The 18865-nt window shown below is 39.4% G+C and overlaps 2 long non-coding RNA genes across 2 annotated transcripts; one reads left to right on the top strand and one right to left on the bottom strand.

Annotated features, from left to right (window-relative positions):
• Positions 1 to 3231: 3231 nt before the first annotated feature.
• Positions 3232 to 17209, bottom strand: LOC117451586 (uncharacterized). The gene is made up of 6 exons (XR_011643634.1): positions 16988 to 17209; positions 11581 to 11685; positions 11444 to 11502; positions 11189 to 11241; positions 11060 to 11097; positions 3232 to 8917 (listed from the first exon to the last, which is right to left on the bottom strand). It is a non-coding gene; the product is annotated as an uncharacterized lncRNA (long non-coding RNA).
• Positions 17210 to 17597: 388 nt separating this feature from the next.
• Positions 17598 to 18569, top strand: LOC139434336 (uncharacterized). Its single transcript, XR_011643692.1, has 3 exons — positions 17598 to 17877; positions 18265 to 18325; positions 18438 to 18569. It is a non-coding gene; the product is annotated as an uncharacterized lncRNA (long non-coding RNA).
• Positions 18570 to 18865: the final 296 nt, after the last annotated feature.

Raw genomic sequence — 18865 nt, 5'->3', positions numbered from 1 at the left:
TGCGTGATCTCGGTACGTTCTCAATAAGGTCCGACTGGAATTTAAAAAATGTTTCTCTGTTCCTGTTTCATCTCTGGATTTACAAAATAAACGTCTGTTCATTTAAAAATGATGTTGTTAATGATGTCAGTTTTATAACAGTGGTTTAACTTGTTGAAATGGGAAAAAGATGTTCTGTTTGTGAATAAAACATTTTACATGTACAATTATAGAATGTATTGTGTGGCCAAATCATCTGGATTCATGGATCATAGTATAGGTTCCATCTTCAAAAATGGAAAGAGGAAAAGGAATTATTTTCTTTAAAAAAAATTAGACTGATAACAACTGTCCGAAATGGGTTGGAGAAGTAAACAATTGTTAATGAAAGACATCTAGAAACCTGCTTCGAGGTATGAATTGAGATAAGATAAGATGGACCTTTAGTGATCCCCGAAGTGAAAAGTCAGGTGTTATAGCAGCAACAGAATAAGAGAGAAACCTAGATAGTAGCCTACACATGATAATATACACAGGTATAATAAGAATACTACGGAGCCCCTCGTAGAATACAAATAAAATGATAAAAGTACAAATTACAAATTAAATAAGAATACACTTACAGTTGAATTGAATTGATTTATTTAAAACAGTGTACATTAATCAACATATTAAAAACATGTAAAAGTACTCGAATTAGCCAAAAGGCTAGTTTTCATCGATAGTCCCTTTGCCAGATGGTGATAGACATCCTAAAAGCAATAATAAAAATACCACAACATTGTTATACCATTGTACACATTTACAATAGATGACATCACTGAATAGGCTACAGATAAAAGCAAGTCATGATAATAAATAAATAAATAAAACATTTACAATAATGGAAATAACAAAAATAACATTCGTAAAACTCTGCTCTGTGAATGTACTCTAGGCCTATATTAATTGAGAATACATGTAATCTATTTTCAATATTAAATTGAACGGGGAGATGTGGATGTACATTAAATAGTGTTTACATATGTAAATTGTATTTCTAGAACAATTTATTTTAATTTGTTATTAAACAAATAACATGTTTGTACCAGCAGAGCTCGCTGTAGACCACAGCTGAAGACACGTCGCCATATTGAACTTCCTGTTGTCATTTGGTAGGCGTGTGTTTGTGTGTGTGCGTGTGTTACCGTCAGCTGCTTTATTTTACAGACAGTACAGAAACCATGGGAAGGAAGAAGAAAAAGCAAATGAAGCCTTGGTGCTGGTATCCTTTTCCAATGCTTAAATGTAGTGTTACTACGTTATCCTGCTCTTATAAAGACCTGTATCTGTTTGAGAGAGATATCATTATTATCATGTAATGTTACTCATCTAACTCAACTGATCTGTGATCACAACAACACTTGTGTAGCTTTAGCAGCATAGTTAGCAGACTAACATTATGCATGTTTACGTGTTGTCCGTGTTGCTTTAGTTGAATGAAATATCACAGGATATAATGTGAGATGTCTGATTTTCATACCCTGTGATTTGTGTCTGCTTAGGGGTTTGAGTAAACAAATGCACCAAACGTCTTTATGATGTAACATAGCATTACAATGATTTAGGGGTTTCCTAAATGTTAATGACAGGTACTGTAACAGAGATTTTGATGATGAAAAGATTCTCATTCAGCATCAGAAGGCTAAACACTTCAAATGTCACATCTGTCACAAAAAGCTATACACTGGCCCTGGGCTTGCAATCCACTGTATGCAGGTGAGGACATTTATAATAGAAAAATCAAAAAAGTCCTTTGTTTATATACTTCACTCACTGTATCACTTGTATCTTAGGTGCATAAAGAGACCATTGATAGAGTCCCTAATGCATTGAATTGAGTATTTACCGTTCAAAATAAATAAATGATTGGTAGTCTGTACTTGCCGAGTGCATTTGACAGTTGCATAACCTTCGGGTGGCTGCGATGCTTAAACCCAGATTTCTCTTCTCCCTGTAGCGGTGCCATGGGGGACCGGCTGAGGCCGAGTCTCAGTGTAGCCCTGTTTCAGCCGGAGGCAAGTCCCACCATTTTCTGTCTTCTCATTCATTGCCAGGGGCCCTCACAGCTTAAACGCTGTTGGATCTCAAGGTCCCCAAACTTGCAGCAAGTTTGGTGAAGGCCCTTGTTTGTGTTTTTGCATTGAGGCATCATTTTATTCAGGCATGTCAGTTTATGTGAATACTAATATAGATTGTACAGTATGTGTCATTGAATCTGTATTCTCCATTCTTGATTGGTGGGAGCACCAGTAAGCTTGGTTTTCATTTAATAACTTCATACTGAAAGTGAGGAGTTATTCAATTAAAACAGTTTTATTTTTTAAAAGCTAAAGAACTAGTAAGTAAGTATGGCTTCGTCAAATGTCTAATCATAGAGCCATATATGAATGAATGTTTGTTGGGAAGTTTATGATGAAAATATGCTTGTAAAATGGCTTTTCCATTTAATCCTGTTTGTTTCATCAGCTGTCCTCACTTGATCATTTGAATTTAACTACTTACATGAAGGAGAACCCTACCAGTACCAGGTTAGTTAAAGCTGTAAGTACCACTGATGTCATATATTAAGATTTACCGTATTAGGATTTTAAATGGTTGTGATTCATGAAGACAGAAATGGTAAATAAATGCTATTAGTAAATAAATGACAACCCAGTCCAACATGTCTGGACAAAAAACCGTATACTAATCCAGGTACTACTGAACATTACTCAATGAAAAACTCTTAAGGAAATATTGAATACATTATTAATAGTGCAGCAGATGTTTTTCTTTAAATCAAAAACTGAAGCTTCCCCAGAAATATTTGTTTTAGGATGCTCTTTAAAAAACACTACTGCATATTATTTGTTATATTTGCACCAATGTCTGAATAGTAATTGTTGTTCTTTAAATAAACAGCATCATAACTATAATGTGTCTTTCTATTGTCTCCCCTTTATTATTATTAATATTATTTTATGTATGTGAAAACACTTAATGGGACTCCTTGATAGGAACTTCCTGTAAATTACCGTTGTTAATTTAGTGCATTTTTGTGAATTTTGACTGATAGAGATCACTTTTGCAATAATATAAAGGTGCATATTAGTGGAATGTATATTTCCGTAGTAAAGCATGTAATCTTTTGATCATAAGGGTATTTATTCAACGAGGAAATGTTTGTAAAACTATAGATGAAGTAGAATTTAAATCAAGACTGAAGTATCATGGTTTTGAACAACAACTTTATTTCTTGTTTCATGCAGCAACTGATGAGCTCAATAATTGTCTGAAGTCACATTTGGACAATCAGACCCTAGCCATGACACAGGAAGCATTATTGCATATGAAACATTGCCTATAGGTATGTGCATACAGTATTAACAATCTATCAATTGTCAATGCAAAAACAAAAACGTTATTTTCAGTGAAAAGTTAAATAACTCATATTGTAGCCCTTTTTCAGCCTTGAAGAAGTCTTCTCATTCATAAGGGAGTGTACAGCTTACTTGTTGGATCTCAGTGTCCAGCAACTTGCAGAACAATGAGTACAGGCTATGGTTAGGTTCGTGTTACACATCTTCAGGCAGGTCAAGAAAAGATGTATCATACATCCCATTGATCTCTTATTTGCTTTTTAACCTGAATCCTTCCATTATTAGATACAGAGAACATAAGAAGGCTGTGTTTTCATGCTTTAACATGACATACAAAAGTAAAAAGCACTTTTATATTTCAAGATGAAATTACATAATGAACATTATGACAAGTGCTAAAATAGGGCAAGTGCTAAAATACAATAATGTATTAGAGAACAAAAATGCTTGATAAATTCTGAGTATGAAATATGTTTACATGTTATGTACAACTGTATTGTCCTGATCTTAAAATCTCACATTTGCAAGCCATCTTATCGTGCGATTGTCTGCTTTTTATTGTACAAAGACACAAGGCAGACATTATGGTACAATCATTTTCCCTTTGTAGATCATAAAAAGAAAAAAACGTATTCAAAATCAAAACATAATGTTCAAAATAATTACTAATGAAAAAAAAGATATACTAATATCCTAAATACTACTTAATACTCCCATTAAATCGGTTTAAGACTCAACCTTTCACTTGTTTTCCGTATTGGAAAAAGAAAATCTTTTATATTTTCATTTTTCCTTTGACCGCTGTATTCAGAGCTTCTTTTTCTTGAGAATCATACCCCAGAGAACAATGTGTCACAAGACTTGACCAATATTTACAGATTAACATTGTGAGCATTATTCCTTTACTTGGATGTCACAGGCAACGACTCCATCAAATGAAAAGCCCAAGTAGAAGGTAACTTGTTCATTTCCATTTGGCAAGGAAGCAGAATGTCGAGGATGGACCCTGATTTTGCCGTCTCTGGTTCCACCTTTCACAAACAACCTTCCATTTTCTGTCCATCCTTCAACACGTTGCAGTAGCTTCATAACTTCCTCGTTTTTCCACACTTCTCCTCCAAGCCATTTCAGGTTTCGTTCACTCAGAGTGCCTTTGACCAGTGCTTCGATAGCCGTTTTGTGTACAAACTTGTTAAGACCTTTTGGCTTTGCCAGAAAGAAGTGGGTCAACAGTTTCCTCCGACGAGTATTAAGGCTTTTTTGCTCAAAGAGTCTCTGCAGTGCATTAATGGCTGATAAAAGGAGCTGAGCATGAGCATGAGCAGAACTGAGTTCATTGCCAGATTCAGGCCAAAACAGAAGGGAGAGAAGGAAGAGGGCACTTGGACCTGACATGTTTTTCCCTTTGGTAATAAATCTCTTGCTGAGATATTGAAGTTTGTCAAGGGACAGTAGCTTCGAGGACCCAGGTAGAGTACAGTTAAGAGCTATCTGGCAAACAATATAGTTTGCAAGTTCTGTTGGTTCCAAGCTATTACTGCTCAGGTTTTCTGGGTACATTTCAATAATTGTCTCAAGTTTTTTTCCTGCCTTCTGTGGGTTCTTGTCAAAAAGAAATGAGAGGATGGATGTAAAATTTCCTCCACCAAGCTTGTAGGTCCTAATCTGTCTTTTGAATGTAGTAAGCCCTTCAGCCTGACTGGCAATGTCAGTACTGTCGCTTTCAGCTTCTTGGTCACTCTCATCTGCTAAAATGCAAAAGAATTCAGCATATACAGCACTCTTCCTTCTCAGCCATTTTTTTGGATTGTACACTTGTTCTGGATCCCTCGCATCAAGCTTTTCATCTTCTTCGCTAATGTCGGGTTGAAAGTAGCTGAGGTCTTCTGAAATGCACTCAAGTGCGTTGCATAAGCTCTTTTGTAATCCTTTCAACTGAGGATGAAACCCCTGCCAGGTTTTTTTTACATCTTCTGGTATGTAGTCTGTTAACAAGTACTGCATCAACTCTGATTTTCCAGTATTGTTTGAAAAAACATTGACATCTGACAGGAATTTTAGCAGCCTGCAGCAAACGTCTACGTCCCCGTAGTACGAACAACAGTTGACAGCCTCTTTCGTCAATGATTTCTCGGAGGCCCGGAAGGCAGAGATTCCTTTGAGGGCAGTGCTTATGATTTTAATGTCGCTTTCAGGGGATGGTGTCCTACAAGTATCAACCAAGTGGTAAAACCACTTCTTGTAAACTTGTCCTAAAGTATCAAGGACAAATGAATCAAGTGGAAGAAGAGATTTTGCTTCCTCTGCCCATTCAAGGGCCTCTTCAAATCTGATCTCTGTGTAAAGCAGCCGGGCAAGCTGATGTGCAACGTATGGATCGTTACCCAAAGCTAGGTAAGCAGCTTTCATGAGATCAACAGCTTTCTGTACACCACCTTTTTCGGTGCTGATATGCTCAATAAGGGGTGAAAAAGCTGTGTCTACAGAATCACCTCTGCTCTTTTTACTGCGTTTGATGAAAAGATCCCTGATGAACTTCAGCAACTCGTCTCTGGCAAACCTATGATTGATAAGTACTTTGTCAGTGATGAGATCCATGGCAATATCACTCTGAGGAACAATTGCAGACAGCTGAGTCAGAAGTTCCTCCGCCAATTTTGGATGAATAATCCTTATTGATGAGATGTGTGTTGATGATTCATCATTAAGGTGGATGAAAACCATCCGAGCTTCATCACTGAGCTGATCCACGAAGGCACGGTACTTAACTTTCTCATGATACTTAGTTCTCTCAACATTGGTAGCTATGCCAAGAGATGCCTCGCAGTGAGATACAGTCAGGTAAGAGTCTTCAACATAGTAGTTCAAGAGAGACACAAATCTGATGAGGCGAGTGGTGAGTGATGAATGATCAACTTTAAGTAAAAGGTTTTTTACAAAATCTTCAATGTAACTTTTATTGAACCCTTCGTTCCACAGCACAAATGTGAGGATGAAGTTTGGTTCAAAGTCCAGCTTGAGTTTCTTAAGTTTTTCTGAGAACAAAGGCTTCTCTTCACTTGTAAGCTGATGGCTGACTGCCACTGTTTGTGATGATGATTCTCTGCACATGTTTGCTGGTCTGTTTGACCTGTTGCAAATAAGGAGGATAAAGCACAACACTGAAGGATTTATTTTTTGGGTTGCAATGACATTTCCAAGTTCCCGCCTGAGATCATGTATGTAATCTGCATTGCGGTCCTCCAAGAGCAAGAGCACTGGCAAACAGTTGTCTTTGTCTCTCTCGTCATGTTCTCTCAGACTCACTGCATGTTCACACACAGTTGTGATTTCCTTACTCTGTTTAACCACTGCACATCGCACTTTCCTTTTCCAACTCCAGAGGATCTGTCTTGCCACTGTACTTCCACCACTGCCAGGTTGATGATATATGTTCACACTCTCAATGGGACGTTCGGCCTTGTGACGCTGTTTAATCCTGTCCAGTATTGTGCTTGTTTCATTATAGGCATCCCTCTTTATGATATTTCCACACTTTTGTTTGTCAGACAGCCAGAAATTGATCCACCTTATCTTTCCACCATGATAGAAGTTTCTCTCAATTTGTTGGATTTCTTCCTCAATCATGATATCCACATTTGTATCATCACACTGGTCAACACTGATGATTTCCAAAGAATCTAACATAGCCTCTTCAACTGACTTTAAGAAGCAAAGTGCTCCGTTAGAGGCAGGTAATTTCCTTTCGGGTTGATTCTTTGAGAGCTGAATGCTTTGAACTGTGGCGTCCACATGACTCAGTGGCATTTCAACAATGCTGATTTCTTTGAGTGAAGACATGTCACAAGACACCTGCGCAAGACTTGCCCATTTTTCGTAGTTTTTCTTTGACTCAGATATTACTGTCAAATTATCCTTTCCATTCAACTCTGCAAAGAATTGATGGAAAGTCTCAACAAGTGGCTGCTCAATATGAGACATGAGCAGGAAGAGGACTACAAATGACTGCCTGGGAAGGATGTCATTGCAGATGAGAGATACTGCCGTTATCAGTTTCTTCTTTCTTGTTTTGATCCACGTCTTTTCATCACAGGGTTTCTCTCCTTTGGGAAAGTTGTTTCTTCCATTGCAAAAAATCCAGCTTGGTCTCTCAAAAAGCTGCAACGAATTAACAAAGTCTGCAGGTTTTAATCGATCATTATTTGCGTAGTTATCAAGAAAGTGAAGGTTTACCGCCTTCTGCTCCTTGTATTTTCCACAAAGACCAGATTCTTTGGAATCAGGGTCAAAATCAAACACACAGAAGATATTCATGTTTAGCAAGAAGCTAATGTGGCTGAGATGCTCGGTGTGACATTTGTTGGTCACTATGATGTAGAACACGGAGTTGTCCATATGAGTGTTCCCACATGTTAAGAGGATGGAGAGTTTCCTCTCTTGACCTTCTTCACGTTCAACAGTTGTTTGATTGCTTGAAGATTCTGCCTCTTCTCTCTCTTGGTCTTTCTCCCTGAGTCTTTGAATGAAAAGAACAAAGTCATCATCTGGTATGCGTGGTGTGTTAGCTCCGACTCTCTGATAAGGAACTTTCTCTTCAAGTTTGATTTTGTTGTCCTTCTCAGAGAATTTTGGGACACCAACATAGAAAAGCTTGTCTTTCACAATGCTTGCCTTTGGGACAACATCATACTCAATGACCCATGTTTCCTCACTAGTTTCCTTGTCAAGGACCTCAATGAATTGGGGGTTCCTTATGCAACTCCTGGCGTTGCATTGTTGATCTGACCCTCTAAAGCATCTTTCAATGTAGTCTAGTGCATCGAAAAAATCCTCTTGACTCCTGACAGGAACCCCAATGATTTCACCATGCCGATGTTTACCTCTTATTTTATCCATAATCCCAAAATGAATGGTCCCATTGCTTCGCATATTCATGCACGCACATGCAAATCTTAACACCTCACTTGCTACCTTTGATTGTAGTCTTTTTGAGTCTAGTTTGTGTGCAATCTCCAGGGACTTATATTCATGACATGGATCAATCATGCTTTCAATTCCTGTTTCTGGAGGTAGCACATTGTGTTTGATATATCTGCAGTTTTTGTCCTTCTTGTCAAAGTTACGAAAGTCACAGAATGACACTTCTGTAGAAGTTAAGTTATCATCCAGCTCTGTAGGGCTACTGTCCCCTTCTGCTCCTTCACAAGGTTTTTGTGAAGGGGGGTTTGGTTGTTGGCCAGGGTTGACTAGCTTTCCTTTTACAATGTCTCTCTCCTTTTCACCTAAATCAGTTCCTTTTTTGAATTTGTTTGGTTTAGATTTTAAAAGTTCATCTCGTTTGTACAGTAGGAGTTCAATTTGGCCACTTTTCATTTCAATTGTGGTGCTGAGGAACTCCCTCTGTAGAGCTGCGAGACCTGGTCCTGTTACTTCCTCCTCTTGCATTTTAATTATGTAATTTTCTTTTATTCCAATGCATTTCAACCAGGAGTTCATCTGAGATTCTGTCCATTTTTCACAGGACAGATCGCGCCATCCTGTAAAATAAATTGTACATTTATAGTGTCATAAAAAAACCGTTTAATATATTCAGCCAGCTTGGCGTACCAATAAAGACTGAAAAGAAGAACTGCTTATTTACATGGCTTATAGTAGCTACTTGAGGGGCCGTGCACATAAGCGTTTTTTATAGAGTGACACGTCTTCGGGATTCTGATGTATTAAAGAGCAACTTGCAGGTTAGAGACACCAGTGAATAAATGTGCAGGAAAATGATGTATACACTAGATTTAAAAATATATATACATAAATATACACTACAGTGACATCTGGCGTCGTTTTTGTAAGACATTTTTACTTCCGCATAAAAAAAAAATCCCCATGTGACCTCCCGCCTGTGACGTCACATGGGGGAGAGCGGCCAGTCTAACGTATTAATAAACATGGATTACAATGCTAGTTTTGACACAGAAGAGGTTGAACATGTATATTCGAATGCATATGACGGACCACAACCATATAATTATGAGCCTGCTATGCGTCCAAGAGACCAGGAGCAGCCAAGGATTAGAAGAAATAACGGCCATCGGAGACAAATGGAGCTTTGGTGTGAGGAGAATCAGTGGAGAACAGGGCAGCTGTCTTGGTGAGTGACCGGCGTTAGCTACAGACAGCTAACGTCAGTCACATCACAACATTGTAAAGTTAGCAATCATATATCAGGCTATAACTAAAGTAGTATTGATAATATAGTAACGTTACTGGCAGGACTGTTGATACTACACATTCGTTTCTGTTATGGATCAGTATCAACAGTGATGTGATGTGACTGACGTTAGCTAACATTAACTGTAGCTAACGCCGGTCACTCACGAAGACATCTGCCCTGTTCTCCACTGATTCTCCTCACACCACAGTTCCCCCCGGGAGAGAAAGGAACGAAGGGAGAGAGAGAGAGAGCAGCGAAGGGGGGGGGAGAGAGAGATGTAATACGGTTTCCTGATAAACGTTTTGTTTGATAGGCTTCAGCTGTGGAGAGTATGTGCTGCAGGGAGGTGGATGCACCTCGCACAACGCACCCAGAAACGAAAGCTAGCTCCGGTCCTTGTCCTGTTAGGGAAACTGTGGACTCGATGTCCTGACAGGCTAGAGTTTGTGCAACCTGCACAAACACAAGCTCATCATGATTAAAAATGGTGAAATGCAATGTAACCGCTCAAACCAACTACAAACTGCTACCGCGGATTGGGCAGAGAAGGAGTCCGAGAAAGTTGCTCCCCCATGTGATGCAATATGACGCGTTTGACGTTAAAAAAGGCAGTTTTTAGTAGCAGAGCTCAAAACGGCTCCTTTCCCTCTGAATTCCTGCCCTTATGTCTCGTAAAACATATCAAATCCTGCATTAACTTTTTTTAATTGTAATTTTCATGTAAGGTTAAGCATAAATCTAGTTATAAAAAAAAACCTGCAAGTTGCTCTTTCAGTTGTATTGTAAACGCTAACAAGCATTGATTTGCAACCCTGTTACTATCATAGGAGTAATATAGTTGCACTACACTTACAGGGTTGCATTTGCTGCGGATAAATGTATTATCTTCAGTTAAATTCAATGTTTATGCATAATCTACATGTTTTAAATCTATTACTGTATTTTCCCAGAATATGAATTGCCTTTTTGGTATTGCTACCAGGTAAGTAGACTAAGCATATTGAGGTTGCAACAACTAACAATGTTTCTTAACAATTATCACAAAATGAACACAACTGTGTTTGAATTAAAGTAAGATTAAAAAAAGGTTAATATCACTTTCTAAAAATGTATTTCTACAGTTCTAGCCCACCATTGAGCGCTTCTGAAAAGAAACTAATAAAACGTAATAGAACAATTGTATTACCTGTTTTCCTTAAAACCATAACAGAAAATTATAAAAGAAAGAGTTCATTTATTCAAAAGCTTTGATGTCTGAATGTTCCTCAAATTCTGGAATGACCCAATAGCAGGGGTAAATGTTTTTGAATGACCATTAATTGACAGCTCTTGGACTTATTACTCCTTGAAAAGTCACTGGTTCATAATTGCACTAGACTTATTGGATGAAAGACTTCACGTCTACACTTGTTACCAATATCAAGGTCTCCATTTTGCTTAACTCTAATAATATACAACATTTAACACTCACCAATCTCTGAAGAACTGCCTTCCATGTTTGGGCTGTTTCTAAAGACAGTGAAAGAAGGTTTAAGATTGTTATATCATAATTTGTGTATTGAATCATTGACATGCACACTATACCAAAGAACACTCTTACCACAAGACGAGGGCACTCATTGTAGAAGATCATGTAACATTATTTGGGTGAGTCTGTTGGTGACAAAGAAGCATTACGGCCCGTCTACACTACAGGCATCAAAAAAATCTTGAAGCTGGGCGTGTCTGAGGCTTGGCGATTTCTCGCGACCAACAACCAATCAGGAATCTCCCGTCCGCCCCCGGCATACAAAGCAATAGCAATGTTAAAACGAAGTAAACTGGATATAAAATCCCCAAACAGGCGAAAACCTACCAGTTTCATCCACTGTCTCTGCCACCTCTCTCCATGCCTCGCTCCTCCGGTTTGTATCCCTGTAGATGAACAGAGACTGATCATACAGCACCGGGTCATTCACTACCGCTCCATTTTTTTGAATATGAGGAAATTACCTGCGTAGTCTCTCCCAGCACACACGCGGTTTAATTGGCTAGCGCAGGGGTGCCCAACCTTTTTTGAACCGAGAGCTACTTTTAAAGTTGCCAGTCTGCCGAGATCTACCAGTCCAAATAGAGAGGTGTAGCCATTACTGACAGCCTACTACCAAGTAAATACACACTACTTGTATAAAACTGACCTTTAATACTCCATAAAATACTGCAGATCCTTTATTTTACCTCTTTCTAATCTACACACATACAAGTATTTAACTGAAGTTACACAACAGTGTTGTTGATACAGAGTTGGAGTTTATGCACACGTCACACTACAGTGGGTAATGTTTTCAAGAAACAATGAACAGTGCTGCCACATATGACACAGGGAAAAAAGAAAAGACTCTGAACCCTTTCTTTGCCATTATATAAAAATAGTGTTGCTACAAAAGTATAAATGAGGCTTACTAATAAGACAACTCAGATCTGAAGCTACAAAGGAATCTGCTGCCAAAGTGCAATAAAAAGACAAAATTAATAGAATCAAACCCTTTTTTTGTTGCATTTTAGTCGAGTATAAAAATAAATGCCTTTTAAAATAGGATGCAAGCAACACTAGTTTCTTAACCTGAATTGATAATAGACTATAATCAATTTAAGTTTGCATTCTTATACCATTTTGTACAATAATTATAATGAATAAGTTCAAACAAACTCAAACTTACAGCTGATTAATAACGGTATCTAACTTGAGTTTTTATTATATCAAAAACCTGTTGAAATGCTACTGTTATTTTTACTGTCCCCCAAAAAGCGCGTCAGCAGCCTCCAATGCTTCTTTCACAACTTCGCCGTCTTTGAAAGACTTCATGTGTTTCGCAAGAACGTGACTGACACGATAAGATGCTCTGGTAGCAGCCTTGCTCTTGTTGTTGGGCCTGGTGAAAATGGACTGCTGTGCATTTAGCTGTCCTTTCAGGCCCCTCCCCTTTTGGGAGCGTAGGGCAGAATTAGGAGGGAATTCCGTCTCTTAGCGTTTGTGCACCGTTTTGAAATGCCGCTCCTAAATTACCCTTCTTCGATAAAGCCACGCTCGCATTGCAGATGAGACAGATGGACTTTGAATTGGAATAGATACAAAAATGATCATCCTCCCACTCGGAGTGAAAATTATATATTTTGGGCTTTTTTGCTTCAGCCATAATTGCGGTCTTGTTTGTGTGCAGACTATAGAGGCTTCTCAATACTCAAATTTCCCCTCCTCGACTCCTCGGTCCTCTGGTAGTGACCCGGAAATGAATTTCAGCGCGCCATTTTGAAGGACATCTCATTTCTCTAAATGCACACCGAGGACCGAGGATCGAGCGTCGAGGAGGCTCTCTGGAGGAGCTATAACCGAGGATACACTGATGGTTCCTCCACGGCTCCTCCGCGGATGCATTTCCGGGAACGGTGGAGGCGTGACGCACGGCCGGACTTATCTCAGCCAATGACAGCTCTGCATGCATCCCCTGGATATTATTTTAGAACCTGCTCTCATTGTCTCTGATTGTGTTACGTTATTATGAGAGTGCTCTCATACTTTAAATTGCATATATTTATATAAATATATTTGTGTGTGTGTGTCCGCATCTGCAGCCTGTTATTGTCTCATTATACCGCACTCTCAATGAATTCAAAGTAAATATGTGGGGGAACAATGTTCAGCTGATCAAACAGAGATTATAAAATATGACAAAACACTCGACAGATGATGCAGCTGTTGCCACGTAATAATGAACGGACGTCGCTTTAATATGACCGCTCAGAGGAGAGGAGTTCTCATTTCTTTAAACGTCTGCTGCTTCCCCTCCTCTCTCCTCGGTTCCCCTCCTCGGTCCTCCGCTCGCATCTCCTGTGGGAGGGTCTAAGTATCGAGGAGGGGAGTCGAGGAGGGGAAATTTGAGTATTGAGAAGCCTCTTATCACTCCTGTTGACACGGAGAACGTCAGCGATGCCCACTGCCCACCAGCCACGCCCCCACACATGGGGTCACGCCGGCCAATCACAAAGCTTTGGTGCGTTCAAGTGCATTATTCTGGCACGGGAAGATTATGTTATAGGACATTAACGATAAAACAGAATATTGTTGTTCTATTTTTAGACACATCTCGCGATCGACTGGGAATCTCCCCGCGATCGACTGGTTGGGCACCCCTGGGCTAGCGCTTGTACCGTCAGATTTGCATACGCGGGATTTGATTGGCTGATGCCAAGCATCGAGCCTCAAAAGTTGAACATTGTTCAACTTTTGATGCCGATAGATGCTCGTGATGCTTGCAAAGCCATGCCATGCTCCCCACAATGCAGTTTGGCGAAGTTTAAAAATCTTCTACGTCACCCCATTCAAATGAATGGGCGAAACGTTGAAAGCATTTTTCGATGCCTGTAGTGTAGACGGGCCGTTAAGTGTCCAACAATTGTAATTCAAATGTAGTATGCATTTTGGTTCATTTTATATGTGTAAAGTTACTTTTATTTTCCATAATTCTATGTTTCTATGTGTTTTTCTTATATAATATTACTTTTTTTAAGTAAGCAGTAGGAAATGTCATAGCACAGGTTGTTTTTGCAACAAATTAAACAAAGACTTTTTGTTGTTGTTATATTATTACCGCTAAGATATTAATTCAGTTGGTTTGTGTCCCTTTTGTGGTTGCAAATGACTATTTTATGCTCACCAGCCATACACATTTACCCTTAACACCTACCTGACAGTGTACTTATTTGACTGTTAAGACAGCGAATATTTTAATAGACAAGGTATTGCAGATTTAGAACTTAAGTATGATATTTAAGCCTGCAATAATGTTTTAGCCACACTGGGGCTGTGAAGTGCAGCAGATTCAGGCAATTATTCTCTGTAGGATGAGCAGGCCTGTTTTACATTCACACAGTCATTTAAATGTGATACAATATTTTAAATATATAATTCTGACTGCCTTAAAAGATGTGTTATCACACAGCATCAGTGTTTTCATAATAGTATTACTTACACATTATGATAAATGTTGTCTATAGGAATTTATTTACGAAGAATTAAGGTCAAACCAACCAGCCAAATAATTGGTGATGTACTAATAATTGTTTGCTGTAAAAAATAAAATCCTAAATCAGTCATTAAAGCCAGTTGCAAAATATTAAATTTGTATTAATGTGGACCGGAGGGAGAGGGTGATGAGCATAAGTTTAACTTTCCTTTCTTATTTCAATTCGAACTTCGGTCATGAAGAATATGGTTCTCTGTTGTCCACGTTCATAACGTATAAAACAACAGCATCAGAGCACGGTGCAGAGTCTCTTGATGAGTTTACAGTAGTCTCTCGTTCTTATTATACATCCATGTTGTAGTCCGCTGTATATAAAACTGTAGTTTCCCCACAGCAGCAGACGCACATTTATGACGTCCGCTGGCACATCATAATACGGATTCTTTCACACAGTGACGTCACGAGCTACCCACAATGCAACGCGCGCCATATATATATATATATATATAAATACGCCATTTTCCTGGAGGTGCAAATATCCTGGAGGTGCTAATACAAACAGCTAGCTAACGTAGCCAGGCAGAGCGCACTAGATTTTTTTTCTGAATTAACGACCGAAGAAATCGCTGCATGTCTTCGGATTACATCTCTGGACTTGAGGGGTGTGCTGTGCTCTAGGTCGTTACCAGCGTAAACTAGAGCTATGTGGGTTGTCGGATTGCCCTTACACACTGCCTGCAGATGTATGGAAAAACGACTCTCGAAAGTGGCCTTTGGTCGATTTTGGCAGCATCTACGTCTATCTTCTGGAAACACCAGGTGAATACCCCACTTGTCACAATAATATTATCATGCCAATGCATATATGTGGTATTTTAGAGTTGACTATATTGATTAAGGCAATAGACTATGATATTCCGCGTGAAATGGCGGATACCGGAAGTACGGTGTCGCCCTCGGCCCAATACCTGTATGTGTGTGTGAAACAATAGTGAAAGTGCAGTCGCCGAAGTGTGAGAAAAAGATTTGAGAGTACTTGTCCATGGACAAGTGAGTTTGGCAATTTACTTGTCCGAATACATTTTTCACTTGTCCAGAATGGACAAAAATTGGGGCCACTGGAATCTTCTTCTTCATCATCGTATTTTTTACATTTTCCCACGGTTTTTACAACACCGCTAACGTAAGTGAGCGGTAAGATTTTACTGCATCACACATCGGGTTGGGTATCGTTTGGATTTTAACGTTTCCGGTTCTGCTTTTCGATTCCGGTTATTTTTGGTTCTCGATTCCGGTTCTTTGAGAGGGTAAAAATAAGTCCCATGACAAACTGGGAGAAAAATATATTTATGAAAACATTAAGTCAAATCTGTATTCCTATTTACAAATCACTTCATACTGTTGCATTTCTTACGGTTATTGAATACAATACAAAATAATCTCTGCATTGTTTAGTTAGTTCTAAGTGGTGCAGTTTGAGAATGTACAAAGACTCAGCTACATTGCTGACTCTAATGAACTACACCCCCCCCAGAACACTGCGATCATCAGATGCAGGTCTATTAGAGGTCACCAGAAAGAGTCATAAGAAGATCAGTGATGCAGCCTTTGTAAACTACGCCCCAAAACTGTGGAACACGTTACCCAACAATATTAGGGAAGCCAATACATTAGGCATTTTTAAAAGGCAGCTTAAAACCTCTCTTTACCAAAGCATTTTACTGATTTTACACTATTATACTGCACTATTCTCTGTGATTGACATTGCCCCGCCCCCGTCTAACTGTACAGAAAGCGACGAGATGCATTTCCTTAGGAATCGACAAGCAGAATCGAAACTAACATTTCTAAACGAACAATGGCGGACACGTACAATTTGCGAATGACTTCTGCCTTTTGTAAACTGAATGTATCAATAATTTGTCAATAAATCGAGGCGAAAAACGTCACTTGTCCGCCGGACAAGTCAATTGAAAGATCTACTTGTCCGATATTGTAAATAACACGTCCCGAACGGTGGGAGGTGTACTTTTTCGCACACTCAGTCTCTTCTCCTAAATCCTTTTAAATTCTCCTATCCACTATTCTTTAACCCCGTGACGTTTCACTCAGAGGTCAAGGAATAGACGATAGACATAGCAGCTGTTTTTTTATTAACTATTTTACCGGAACCCAAGTAAACAAACAAAGTGGCGCAGACCGCGTACATTTCGCGCAAAAACCACACCATAAATATCACCCAAAATGCTATTTCTTATGGTGAAAACGTAAGGAAAAACTGGTTAATAATGTACCCAAATTGACACTAAACAACATACATCACTTTCATCAAATTAAAGGCCGGTTTACCACACACAATTGTAATAAACTGCAACACAATTCCTAGCACAACTCACCCTCAGCAGTGCTCACTTCAGTGTGAGGGGATAGCATGGATTTGACAGAGCCCTAGAAGGCGAAGTCCCTCCCTTTCCGGGGGACCTCCATCGGACCTTACTAGGCTTGTTTGAGACACGTGTCACTACCTATGGTCACTACCCGATCCGTCACCCTGCCCGATCGGTTCTGCGCATGTGCGAGAGGGTCCGCCATGTTGGACAACTCCGGACGGCAACACCAGATGGACACTTGACACAGTGGCTTTTAGCAAAGCTCAAAAAGAAAAACCGAGAGAGATGAGTTATTGTTATTACAACGTGACTTCACTATTATTTAACAACTCTTTTTATTGGGTTCTTTTAGTTGGGGTTAAGTACATTGGCAGAATAAGTGAGGAATGAATTTAACTTCTGTTAGACAGCCATATGCCATACATTTTTGCATACATTCACAGTAAATATTTATTCAGTATGATAGCTGTCTAACAGAAGTTAAATCTATTTCTCACTTATTCTGACAATGTACTTAACCCCAAATAAAAGAACCCAATAAAAAGAGTTGTTAAATAATAGTGAAGTCACGTTGTAATAACAATAACTCATCTCTCTCGGTTTTTCTTTTTGAGCTTTGCTAAAAGCCACTGTGTCAAGTGTCCATCTGGTGTTGTCCAACATGGCGGACCCTCTCGCACATGCGCAGAACCGATCGGGCAGGGTGACGGATCGGGTAGTCACAACCAGAGCCATTTAATAGAAGAGTTACGACATCTCCGTTCACTCCAATGGACCACTTTTTTACAGCAATGGCGGATCGTGGATCCTGTCAATCGTTCCCCGGAAGTTAGCGCCAAGGCTGGCAGAGCTGTGGAGTTTCAGCATAATAGACCGTCCGTGACGGACTTTTAAAGGTAAGAAGAAGTTTAAAGATGTATATTGCGGATATTATCAGTACATCTGATTCAAATGAACATGTGTATTAAAGGATGTCAGTGGATTATCCCTAAATTAGTAGATTTAGGGAACGTTTACAGATAACAGATTAAGCTAGCATACCGAAGCAAGTTAGCAACACACGTTGAACAGCCTTTTAATTGTAAATTCCGTTCTCTCTGTCATTTCGTCCAACATGTTGAATTAGAGAAGAGGGGCTTCTAAACGGGATTGTATGCGGGGGTGGAGGGAGTTAAATATTAGATAAATATAACTTTGGTGCGTGTAAGAGTGAGTGTTTTTAGCAGAGCCATATTGTGTCCTTGTGATTCTGTTGATTATTACCTGTCTGTATAATGTTGCAGCCCAGCTGATTCTGGATTGATGGCAAAGGGAGAGGGACTTAAGTGAGAGTGAAAACACAAGGTACGTTTAATACTACTGTTTTATATAAGTAAACACGTTATCTCCCCAAGGCAATAGGTGTGCTATATAGGTGTGTATAACCCTTTCTCCTGTCTGTTGCTCCCTCTCTCAGCACAAGAACCAGAGGGGGGTTCAATGGAGCCTGAATACCTGCACTGAGACCCTCACCCTGCACCCTGAGTCTCAACTCTGTGTTTTTCAAGCCTTTCCCTGTTTTTTTGTATTAAACAAAACATTAAGCTTTCCCAATGGTGTGGTTTTCGTTTTGTGAAAAAGTGCAAATGCAGTGTTTGTATATAAATCACATATTTTGTTGCTGTTGGTCGTGAAATTGCTCCTGCTGACTTGAGCCAGCCATTTTTTCCTCCGCTCTGTGTCAGTGGGGAAGCCGTACATTCGTACTCCTTTCTCTGAGAGATTTGAGCATCCCCAGGCAGCACATCAAACCATGGTGGCGACTAGGAGGCAGCACAGCAAACCATGGTGGCGACTAGGAGGCAGCACAGCAAACCAGGACAACACGGAGGAAAAGGCACCGAC

The sequence above is a fragment of the Pseudochaenichthys georgianus genome, chromosome 8, assembly GCF_902827115.2.
Source record: "Pseudochaenichthys georgianus chromosome 8, fPseGeo1.2, whole genome shotgun sequence".
Classification (NCBI taxonomy): domain Eukaryota; kingdom Metazoa; phylum Chordata; class Actinopteri; order Perciformes; family Channichthyidae; genus Pseudochaenichthys; species Pseudochaenichthys georgianus.
Note: the sequence above shows the minus strand (reverse complement) of the source record. Positions and strands in the feature narration are given on the sequence as shown.